The following is a 12,569-nucleotide window of genomic DNA, read 5'->3' on the forward strand; positions in this document are numbered from 1 at the left end:
AGGAGGCCTTGGGTCATTTGTTCCTGCTGCCACCTGCATACAGGGCAGATGACCCAGAGGAGAGTTCTCTGGAAATTGCAAAGCCTGGTAGGGTTTGCTAGACATACTCAGGGATGGACCTAGGTGCTTATCCTGCCTTCCAGGATCATTCCATAGAGTCATGTTTTGATGAAATGAGTGTTCAGACTTTAACATAAGAATTTAGGGGGACACAATTCAGCTAATAAGAATGTTCTTTGGTTTTGTTTTTCATTTTCACATTAATGTCTGTTTCTCACTTTCCTTGGAAATACACATAGGTTTTATTCCCTAAAATAAGATGTGAAAGATACTAGCATAGGGTTGGTTGGTTGGTTTCTTTTTTCCCCAAGTATCTGTCTTTAAGGAAAATCTTAAAGCAGGAAGTACTGAGAATAAAAGGTCATGTTAGATGTTGAGAGTATTTTATAAAACTATATTATTTAAAGTACTTGGGTATCTATATGGAGAGATGAATAGAAAATAGTGAACTCTGAAATAGAGCCACATAAATATGAAAATTTAGTATATAGTTGAATTATTTCAAATTAATGGGAAGTAAAGTGAGTTGTTCAGTAAAGCAGTTGGCACTACTAATTCGCCATCTGGAAAATAGTAAACTGGATATTATTCGCCATCTGAAAATAGTAAATTGGTGCCAGTGTGTATTCCAGATAGATTAAAGATATCAAGATAGCAACATTTTAAAAAAGTCACAAAATTATGGATTTTTTTCTTATGATTCCAGGATTTTAAAAGTTTTAGGTAGGCAGAATTGCTAAAGGTAAATGAAGGTATGGAAAAGCAGACTTTGTCTTGCTATTGGATGGGTATATAAAACCCTTCAGTTCTATCCATAACAGTTCCAAGTACATATACATGTACTCTGATCACTTACCCATATGCATGGAGGCTCATGCCACAGGTAGTTGTGGCACAGTGCGACCATAGTATGTGAGTTCCAAGGGTAGACTTGTGCTTGATTACACCTGGCCTCCTCAACTTACCTCTCTGAACTATTAAAATATTTTGTCCTCCTTGGGCATTCAGGAGGGTTTAATGAAGATCACGTTCTTATAGGGCTTTGCCTAGAGCCTGAGCAAACCCTTGTGACTACCTTGTGGGTGTCATTGCACTATTATCAGCAAAACTAGGATAGCCCACGGATCCAACAATAAAGGGATAAAGCAAATTAAACTGTTTACCCCTGCAGTGTCTGTCAGCATCAGTTAGATTGTGCTGCAATGACAAAAGCCTCCAATGGGGTTGGGAGCACTGCACATAAATAGTAAATAAAAATAAAGGGGGGCTGGGATTGTGGCTCAGTGGTAGAGCACTCGCCTAGCTCGGGCGGGACCCGGGTTCAATCCTCAGCATCACATAAAAATAAAGGCATTGTGTTGTGTCCATCTACACCTAAAAAAAATAAATATTAAAAAAACTAGCAACATATGAAACACTGAAAAAAAAAAAAAAGGTCCATCAACAACCGAAAAAAAAAATAACCTCCAATGTCTTAGCAACAGACATTTATTTCCTCACAATTTTGGAAACTAGAAGCTCAAGATAAAGGAGCAGGCAGGGTTGTTTTGTCCTGAGGCCTGAGACTTGTAAATGGCTATCTTCTTTCCATGTGTTCACAGTCCTTCTGCATATGTCTTTCCTAATCTCTTATAGGACCCTGGGCATATTGGATCAGGGCCCACCTAGTGACATTATTTTACCTTAATAACCTCTTTAAAGACCTCATCTCCAAATAGAGTCATGTTCTGATGAAAAGAGTATTCGGACTTTAACATAAGAATTTAGGGGGACACAATTCAGCTAATAACAATGTTCTTTGGTTTTGTTTTTCATTTTCACAATTTTGGACTGCTACTATGAGAGCCCTCTGTGGCTCTGTGCAAGGTTTCTTCAGACCCTGGTGCCTGTGCTGAGACATGGGATTGCTGAGTCTCTTCTGCCCTTGAATAGCAATGCTCAGCTGTTATGTCTGTGGAGCTCTTTTTATTACTTAAATTTAAGAAATTTTCTCCTTCATGGGAGTTCAAAGACATTATCTAATGTGTTGTGTTTTGCACTAAACTTGGAGTCTATTTGTCAGTGTGACTGGTGGAAGGAGAGTCTGTTATCTTCATCAAGGGCCTGTGATGGGCAGAGCCTCTCTGCTAACTTCAATGGATATGTAATATGAGCAAGAAATAAATTTTTGATGTGTTAAGCTGCTAGGTTGGGGGCTTGTGTTTTCCAGAGCATAACCTGTTATATCTCAAGTAGTAGAGGATCTCATTTCTCTTTTTTCCACAAGGCATGGACCTACCCGGGCCATCAACCACTCAGTGCCATCCTAGCCTTACAAATCAATAGAACTCTGGTCTGGTCTATCCCATATTAGGTATTTTGACTTTATAAGTAGTGTTGATTTTCTGGTAGCGAAATATCCATCACTACCCTTTGTTTTCCAGATTGTTTTGGCTAATTTTAAAAACACAATAGGGTGTCATGGGTGTTAATGTGCCCCTCACCTTGCTCCAGTAATGCCTATCAGTAGCCTGACTAAGCTCAGACAGGATAGTAGGAGCTCTGAGTTCTCATAGTTTTTATCCTGGGCTACAGTGTCCTCTGTAGAGGGGCCATACAACACTGTTTGGAGACACTGTGGGTGGCCAGTGGAGGAAGAGCCCTGGCCTTCAAGGTTTCTTCAGCAGCTGAATTCTTCCCTCCTGGTCTCAGGGGTCTCACTGCACAGGACTGGGTTCAGTGGTGGTAAGTGAGCATATATTTGCCAGATTCTTATGTCCTTCTTAGTGACTGGGCCACTAGATGGGTGAAAAATGATATCTGGACCCACCACCCCCATTCTGTCCCTATTTCTCTGTGTCTTTATGCTGCCCAGTCCTGGGCCTTTGGAGCAGCCCTAGCCCTGTGAGGGCAGGTGGACAGTGGAAGTGTGACTGGGTGCTTGAGAGCCTACTGTATCATGGAGGCACAGTGGAGACACCTTGCCAGAGTGGTATCTTACATCTTGGAGGCTGAGGGGTGGTATGTGTGAGCTACAGAGATATCTCCTTTGTCACATGCAATGCATGTAGGGATTCCTCAATGAAGGAAGTGCCCATTTACAGTGCCCAGGGAGATTGATTTTCACCTTTATTTGCATATCTGTCGGTGTGGTAGACCTATTGCTGTGAAGTGTGTGAGCATGTGCACAGCCAGCATTGTATCAGATGTGGGTACTTAGGAGTCCATGAGGCACACAGCTGGCCCCCAGGAGTGTGATGGGGGACTCCTGCCACCTGAGGTGGCTTCTACCATAGGATATGCAAGTCTCTGTCATAATGTTTCAACACTTGTGGTTAGGGACTCCTCTTTTAAGTCAGATTGTGTTCCCACAAGCTGCCTGGACATAATCTCCATCCCTGAGGCCCAAGGGGATTGGCCTCTGATCCTACCCTACATGAGTGTTGTCCCTCTCTGATGGGGCAGGCAATGGCCTCTGGTGGACTGGGCATCTTGGCAGGGGTGAGCTGCAGCTAGCTGTAGCACATGGGAATGGTCATGCTTCCTGTAGAGCACTATTTTTTTTTCCCTGTGTTTTCTAGATACAGTAAAGCTGGTGGTCCATTGCTGGCTGGGTTCCTACCTCTGCCTGTAAATTGCCTGGCAAACAGGCTGCTAAAAATCCCCCTCAGTCAGGCTTCCTTCCTGCCATCTTACAAGCTTTTCTAACCTGCTTCTGAAGAGACAGATGTCCTCAGCCTCAGCTTGAGTCTCCTATTCAAGGAGAGACACCCCCGTGCCTGCTCCTGCAGCCCAGCAGCCCCTACTCTGGCATTTCCTCCAACCTCAATCTGTGACTTGTGCCCTCAACACCTGCTCAGCACCCAAAACTACAGGTTGCCTTCTCATACTGAAGCTGACCAGCCCATCACATTTCACATGCTCCAGCCAAGAAGATTCCAGACCCCACCAAGGAAGAAAACCAACCATGTATAGGTCTTCATGAGATCACTCCTACTGTCTTAGCTGGCCTATTCTTGCCAACATAATTGTTGGCCACTAGATCTGAGTGCTAAATACCCAGCAGGGACTTGGTGGTGGCACCACCAGGGAGAAGGGCAGGCCTTGAGGGACTGGCAGGTGGGCTACTATCAGTTCTATTTGGGCACTAGCCCACTTGGGCCATGTCTCCAGCACAGGAGAACATTCAGGAACACGGGGCTGTAACTTGCTCCCTTCCCTAAATCAGTGGGGTTTGTCTAGAAAGGGAATATACAGAACCAGTCAGGTATTCAGGCACTGTATATGTAGGTAAGGTCCATGCCTGACCTGAGGCCCTGGATCCTGCTTAGAGAGGCAGCCTCTCAGCAGGAAGACAAAGCAGGTTTTTGTGGGAGCTAAAGGCCTCAGTGGTGGAATAAGCAGACCATTTTCCCTGGCTGGAAGTAGTAATCATCCTTACTGCATGTTCTTCAGGACTACAGTGATTTTGACTCCAGCATGGAAACGTGTCTATGACTAGAACGCAAGTTCTTTTATTGTTTTGTTTTTGGAACTGGGAATTTAGTAGGCTTTACGACTAAATTACATCCCCAGCCCTTTTTATTATTTATTTTGAGACAGGGTTTCGCTAAGTTACTAAGGATCTTTCTAAGTTGCTAAGATTGTCTTCAAACTTGAGATCCTTTTGCCTTAGCATACCAAGTCACTGGGATTATGGGAATGTAGCAGGCACTATGCCCAGTCCAAGTTCTGTTGTGTTAGTAAAACACCAGCTCTCAGGAGATGCCTTGTCTACAGTGGTACCCAGGTTATGCTGGGCTCAGAATAGGGTTCCCTGAAGCTGGGGCTTGGCTTTCTCTCCTAGGTGTTTTTCCTGAACACCCTTTCTGAGTTGGTGCAGGGCATTAGTGGGCCTCAGGCTGAGCTGTCAGTCAAGGCACAGTCTGCTTGCTTCTTCTGGAGATGGATGTGCTAGATGCAGGCCTCTGGGGACCACCTTGTCTTTCAGGAGAAGGGGCCTTTGAGGGTATGCCTTATCAACTCCAACCCCCCTCTATAAGCACAAAGATGACATCAGTCAGCCCTGGCAGGTGGAAGTAACTGTGATTGGGTTGTATCCTCACTGCTTTGCAGTGGACGGTGCCCAGCTCCCATCTTGGCACTGGTATTGGGCTGCATAGTACCCCTCCTCCCTGCTTCCCTGCATCCCTGGAATTCCTCCCCAGGATCTACATCTTTGAAGCTGCTACCTCCCTGCCTGCTTGGGCGCTTCCCAAGGCGGATACTGACAGAGGATTCAATGAATCGAAGGTCGCCAGTCGGGACGTTGACAGATGCCCAACCATGATACTATTTCTGATTTAATAACCGAATGGGAGGCCGGCCCTTTGTAATAATTAGGGCTAATTACTGAGGAGGTGTTGACAGATGGGCTGAGAGGAAACAAACTACCTTTATCCCGTGGCTTAGAGTCAGATTACCAGCCCAGTGCTATCTGCCCCTCAGAAAGTAGACGCTTCAATCACTCAGCGAGGCTTCAAAGGGGAAAGGGCCCTGACAATGCACAGGATTTGGAAAGGAGCTATGAAGTGCGCCTTTGACTGAATCGCCAAACAGAGCCCCATTCCAGAAATGATTTCTTTGTGTAGTCTGAGTTACCATGGCCAGACCTGCTTCCCGCACTCAAGATGAGGGAGGGATCTGTGTGGGCACTGGCAGGACTGTGGCTGTGGCTGATGCTATGGCTGGCCTGGCTTACTCAAATCTTTCCCAGGCTGGTCCTGAGCTGGGTGAGACCAGCAGAGAACTGTGTGTCCTTCAAGGCTGGCTCTGACAGCCCAAGGGCTCAAGCAAGGGTGTATGGTATGTTTTCCTTAGCCTGGGAGCATAACCAGTTCTTTGTGGTCATGGGCAGCAGGTTATGACATAACGGTCTTATCATCCCAACAGGCTTGTACCTTCCCTTGTTTTCATCTGGAGCACAGTCTTTCTGTAACCTACATAGACAAGTCTGGGCTCTTTTGATGTAGGTTGTGTCTTAGGTTTTCTTTAAGGCAGGACCACCCCTCAGGAGCCTCAGCATCTCTCACGGGCTCCTCCCACCTGTCTTGGGCTTAGACCTAAGGCTATGGAAGTGATACTAACCTTGGGGTTACTGTTGGGCAGACTTGGAGAAAGGTGTTGGAACTGGTTTCTGATTAATTATGCATGCCCACTGACTCCCCTGGATCTCCATGCATTTCACAGATGAGGAAGGGTGTGTTCAGACCTGGGTTTTTTGGTTTGAAGCAGCAACACTGGGCAGTGTACCAGTGAGTGGGCCTAGACATTCCAGTGACATGAAGTGTGCTGTGTGGGCCTGGCTGGAAGAATGAGAATGCTGGCTGAGGCCATAGTGCAGGGCCAGTTCTGAGGTTGCAGTTCTTGTTGTCTGTTCTTATCAGACAGACAAGGGGAGGACAGCAGGAAAGGGAGCATTTTTCCTGTTCCAGGTGTACTCTGGGAGATGAGCAGGAGGTTGGAGGAAGCCCTAAATTCTACTTGAATGCTACTTGCATGTCTGCCCTGAGCCTCATGGCCATGTTCTTGCTGCTTGCAAACCTGGTTGGTTTTGAATCTTTCTATCTCAAAGACAGGTAAAGTAGGTTAGGCTAAAGGAGACAGCATGGCCTTCTTTCTTTGCCTGGCGTGCTGCTCTGCTTACATCAGAAAAAGGTGTCTTTTTGAAGAAACAATGATAAAAGTCTTTGCTAGTATTGCTTCAACAAATGAAGAGGCACCTTTGATAATTTGAATAAATCTATATTTGGGCAGAAATAAGATGATGAATTATTTCAAGTACGAGAAACACTTGAAATTGACTTTAAATGTGTTTATACTCACATTGAGCAGAATTAGGAATTCTCTCTAAAGCTGAGTTTTTATAATGTTAGTAGTAAATTAAACACCCTTAACTATATAGCACAAGGAAAATAGCACAAAGATATCATATATTTTATTTGAAATATAGCCTCCCAGAAAATGGCCATGAGAGCAATGGCCCACTGTTAACTTGTACTTAGAAGCCTGTCTAAGCTCTTTTGACCTTGTGAACATCTTAAATTGGTACAGCTAAGGAACCAGTATCCATACATTGTTAATGACTTAAACCCAGATTGTATTCAGATTTACCAAGGTTTTTTACCTCATGTCCTATTTATCTGTTCCAGGATCTTGCCCAGGATCTCATGTTATATTTAGTCTTTTGTTTCCCTTGATTCTTCTTAGTTGTGAGTTTCTTCAACTTTCCTTATCTTCAATGACCTTGACAATTTTGAGATACAAAAGTCTGTTACTTTGTAGAAAGACCCTTGGTTGGGATTTGTAGCCTATTTTTTCATGATTAGACTGAGGTTTGGAAAAGAAAGACCACAAAGGTAAAGTATCATTCTTATTTTCTTGTCATATCATTGGTTCATATCAACACGACCTATCACTGTTGATGACCTGGTTGAGTAGTGTTTGCCAGGTTTCTCCACTGTAAAATTACTATTTTTCTCCCTTTTCTTACTATACTTCTAGCAAAAAATTCATGCACAGTCCATACTTGAAGGGTGGAAGTTATACAATCCCCTTTTAGAGTGGAATAGCCATGTAAAGTGGAATTCTGCATGGGAGATTTGTTTTCCTTTCCCATTTTAAAATTTATTCAGTTATTTCTTTACCTCAGTATGGACTCATGGATATTTTATTATTAGATGTACTTCTTTGCCAGCACCATCACAACTGGGACACAGAAAACTACTCCTTCCCTCAAAATCCTCCCCTTCATGGCATTTGGCAGTGAGCCCCTTCCCCTTTTCTGACCTCTGGAAGCCACTGATTGGTCCTCAGACCTTCTTTTTTGCCTTTCTCAGAATGCCATCCAAATAGAACTGTACAGTGGTAGCCTTTTACTTGTCATAATTATCTGGAGACTCATGTTGTTGTGTTTATCAGTAGTTTTGTTGTTGTTGTTATTGCTGAATAGTATTCTACTCACCTGAGGGTGGCCATTTGAGTTGTTTTCCATTTGGGATGATTATGAAAGAAACTAAATATTCATGTATAGTTTTTCATTTGCACATAAGTTTTCATTTTTTCTAAATATCCATGAGTAGAGTGGCTAGGTAGTAGAACACATACCTATTTTTTATAAGAAACTGCCAAACTGTTTTTCAAAGTGCTCACACCACTTTTCATTCTCTCCAACAATGTATGAAAGTTCCTGTTGCTCCACATTCCTGCCAGCCTTTGGTTTCTTTCTTTTTCTTCCCCTTAATTTTAGCTATTCAAATGGGTATGTAGTGATATTTCATTATGGGTTTAATTTAGAATTCCTTAAAAGCTAATGTTGTGCATCTTTTTGTAATTGCCATCTATATTTCTACTTAGGTAAAATGTCTGTTCCAATCTTTTGTATATTTTTAATTGGTTTGTTTAATGCTAATGGCTTTTGTTTTTACACAAGGTATACTTATATACAATAAACTGCGCATATTTAAAGCAATAGATAGTTTTCACCATCTGTTGACACCATCCCCACACTCTAGATAATCATTGTCCCTGAGGTTTCTTCCTGTTCCTTTGTGTGCTTCCCTTTTCCATTCCCTGCATTTCCCATCCCTAGGTCTCCACTAATCAGCTTTTCTATCACTTTAGCCCACTTAGCATTTCCTAGAATTTTATATAAATAGAATCACAGTATACTCTTTTTCTGGCTTCTTTCACCCAACACGATTATTTTGAGATTTATTCACATCAAAGCGTGTGTCAGTACTTCCTACCTTTTTACTGTAGAGTATGGAAATATTCTATTGTGTGTATATACCATTGTTTGTTCAGCTGTTGACAGGTATTTGGGTTGTTTCCAGAGTGGAGCTGTTTTCTAAAGAAATGACCAAAATTTATTCCAAAGTGGTTGTACCATTTTATAAACCCATCAGCAGTGTATGAAAGTTTCAATACTTCCCAACAATTGGAATGATCAGTCTTTTTAATTTTAGCCATTCTGATGGCATTTTCTTATTGTTTTAATTTGCATGTCCCTAATAACCATAGGTGTAGAGTATATTTTCAAGTTCTTATTTGCCATTTGCACTATTTTTTTTTTTTTTTTGGCAGTACTGGGGATTGAACCCAGGGTCTTGAGCATACTAGGCAAGCACTCTACCATTGAGCTACATACCCATGTTAGCATTTATTTTGCCCATCTTAAATTTTGTTGTTTTAGTACTGAGTTTGGAAAATTATTTATGTTCATTATACAAATTGAATTCTTTTTTTTTCTCTCTGTATATGGATTGAACTCACATGCTAAGCATGAGCTCTAACACTCAGCTATATCTCTAGCCCTCTTTACTAAATACATGATTTAAAAAATTTGCAATATTTTTTCTCTGTAGATTGTTTTTCTTTTTTCCTCTCTTTCCTTTTCTCCCTTCCTCCCTTCCTTCTTTCCTTACTTTCTTTAGGGCCTTGTGCATCCTATCTAGGCAAGCATTCTACCACTGAACTATACTCCCAACCCCCGCAATTTCTTAATAGTATCTTTCTTTTTAAAAAAAATATTTTAGTTGTCAATGGACCTTTATTTTGTTTATTTATATCCAGTGCTGAGAACAAACCCAGTGCCTCACACATACTAGGCAAGCACTTTACCACTGAGCTACAACTCCATCCCCAAAGTATCTTTCAGAGAGCAAAAGTTTCTATTTTTATTGAGTCAAGTTTATAATTTTTTTCTCTTATGAATGATACTCACTGAAAGATTTTTTAAAATCATGCTTGCATGTTACATTTTGCCCATACTCTTTCTTTATCAATGGATATAGTCCTATGGTTTTTCTTCAGTGTGTTAATGTGATTTATATTGATAGATTTTGAATATTGAGTCAACTAAGATAAATTCCAGTTGATTATGGTGTATTATTTTTATATATTGTTGGATTTGATTTGCTATTTTTTGAGTATTTTTTAATCTACATTTATGAGGGATATTTGTGGTTTTCTTTTGGGATATTGCTAGCCTCATGAAATTAATTAGGCAGTGTTTTTTTTTTTTTTTTCTGTTTTCTGAAAGAAACTATAGGACCAATTTTATTTCTTTTTTAAATACTTGGTAGAACTTTTTAGAAGTCATGTGGACTGGAATGTTGTATCCATTTTATTTTTGTAAGAATTTAAACTGAAAATGCTGGCTGAGAATGTAGCTTAGTGGTTTATATTTGCCAAGCATACATGACACCTTGGGTCCAATCCCCAGCACCACTGAAGAAAACAAAAGACCCTAAAGATGCAGGGTGTTTTTTTTTATTGTTGTTATTTTGTTTTTTCAATTTTTTAGGTGGACACAATAACTTTCTTTTTTTTTTTTTTTAAGAGAGAGGGAGAGAGAGAACTTTTAATATTTATTTATTTTTTTTTAGTTATCGGCGGACACTGTATGTGGTGCTGAGGATCGAACCCGGACCGCACGCATGCCAGGCCAGCACGCTACCGCTTGAGCCACATCCCCAGCCCCAACTTTCTTTTTTTAATGTGGTGCTGAGAATCAAACCTAGTGCCTCACGCATGATAGGTGAGCGTGCTACCACATCCCCAGCCCCTGTTTTTATGTGGGTTTTTTTTTTTTTGTGTGTGTGTGTGTGTGTGTTGGGGGACTGGGGATTTAACCCAGGGGCAATTTACCACTGAGCTACATTCCTTGTCATTTGTTTTTATCTATCTATCTATCTATCTATCTATCTATCTATCTATCTAATCTATGTATTTATTTCTTAGACAGTCTCACTAAGTTGCTGAGGTTGGCCTCGAGTTTGGAATCTTCCTGTCTCAACCTCCTGAGCCACTGGGATTACAGGCATGTGCCACCACATCTGGCTCTAAAGATGCAATTGTTAAAGTCTATATAGGGCTACTCAGGTCTCCTCAACTACTCTGTGGTTTTCAACTTTTCATTTTTATCTAAGTTATTGAATATATGTTTATTGAGTTGCTCATGGTGTTTCTTATTACTCTTTTAATGTTTCTCGTGTCTGAATGATAACCCTTCTTTAGTTGCTGTAATTTGTTTTTTTTTCCCATTTTATCATTGTCATTTCAGCTCAAGACTTACCAATTTTATTGATTCAACAAAACCCCCAGATTTCCTTGTAATATTTCTGTATTAGAGAAAAATCATCTGAGAATAGTTGTACTATTTCCATTTCATTTATTTCTTCACTAGTTTTATTATTTCCTCCCTTCTGTTGGATTTGGCCTTATTTAGTGCCTCTTTTTCTAATTTCTTAAGGTAGGTCATTGATCTGGAGACCTTTTTTATTTTCTATTTTAAGTATTTTAATGCTATAAATTTCCCTCTAGGAGAGTAATGTCAGCAAGATGGCCAAATAAGTTGCTTGTTGCTCATCCCCTCCACAAAGAATAAATGACTATATTTTGACTGGATGGATAAGCACATACTCTAGAGAGTAGAAGGGAAGTGGTAAAATCCCTATGGGGCACAAAACAAACAAAAAATAATAATATAGCTCCATAGAGAGGAGACTGAGTCACCCTGCCTCTCCCATACCATTTCCCCAACTCAGATCAGCTTGAGGTGAAGACAGACTTGTGTTTCTAAAAAAAAATAATAAAATAGGCTAGAGACTCCCATTGGTTTCCATTTCTTCTGTAGATGACTAGGAGCCCTTAACGACCCCAAACATGGTTTGGAGAGTTTCCCACAGTTCACAAGGCTGTTGTGCCACAGAGTAGGATTTCACATTGTACACCCTCTATCCACCATGACCTAAACTGCTGTGGCTTACTGCCATCTTGAAACTGGATCTGCTGCTAGAATGCATATCACCTAGAGGACTAGTGGGCACAGTGTACCTTTATTCTTGAGACTCTGCCATTATTTCACTATGCTTATATGAGTAACTGCAGAACCACAACCCCAACTGCTAAAATCCTAGGTCTATCTAAAAGGCAGAGACCCTGGCTTCCAAACCCTCTTGGCACCCACATCCCAGGGAACTTTTGAACTTGCAGAGGGAAAGCTGACATACAACCAGGGACCTGATATTTCTTTGTATACATCTGTGCATGACCTGACAGCCAACAAGGTAACAGCTTCATCCTGCCCGCTATGGACAAGCTGCACAGCTGACCAGCTTGCAACAACAATACACACCTGAACCCAGCCTTGATAGCCATCAAGGTGACAACTCCTCCCCTCCAGCGAGCCTACTATACAGTCCACAAGTATACTAACCCAATCTGTCAGCCAACCAAGTAAAGAGCCTGCCACACAATCAGTGGCCTATAGCATCTGTTGACCCCATGTTTGGTGTAGCAGCGTTATTTCTAGCAAAACCATACCACACCACCACGGTTACAAACACTCGTAGCCTCAGTCACAGATAACCATAGATATCGTTGAGAGGATAATAGTTGAAGAAACTATACAGAAACCACACTACTGTATCAACCCAGTATCAACTCTAACATGTCATACTGAACTGACACTTTCACACCTATCTATA

At 41.4% G+C, this 12,569-nt stretch overlaps 1 protein-coding gene across 4 annotated transcripts in view; it reads left to right on the plus strand.

The window, feature by feature from the left end:
- The window catches only part of Gnb1l (G protein subunit beta 1 like), a 69,986-nt gene that overhangs the window by 7,001 nt on the left and 50,416 nt on the right, over nt 1–12,569 (plus strand). For 2 of the 4 annotated variants that reach the window (XM_021732703.3, XM_078038759.1), the window contains exon 2: nt 10,467–10,618. The exons of the other annotated variants lie outside the window; for them this stretch is intronic. The gene's annotated coding sequence lies outside the window, so the exon portion shown is untranslated. The remainder of the gene's footprint in view (nt 1–10,466; nt 10,619–12,569) is intronic. 4 annotated transcript variants of the gene reach the window in all.

Source organism: Ictidomys tridecemlineatus, chromosome 2 (genome assembly GCF_052094955.1).
Source record: "Ictidomys tridecemlineatus isolate mIctTri1 chromosome 2, mIctTri1.hap1, whole genome shotgun sequence".
Taxonomy (NCBI): Eukaryota; Metazoa; Chordata; class Mammalia; order Rodentia; family Sciuridae; genus Ictidomys; species Ictidomys tridecemlineatus.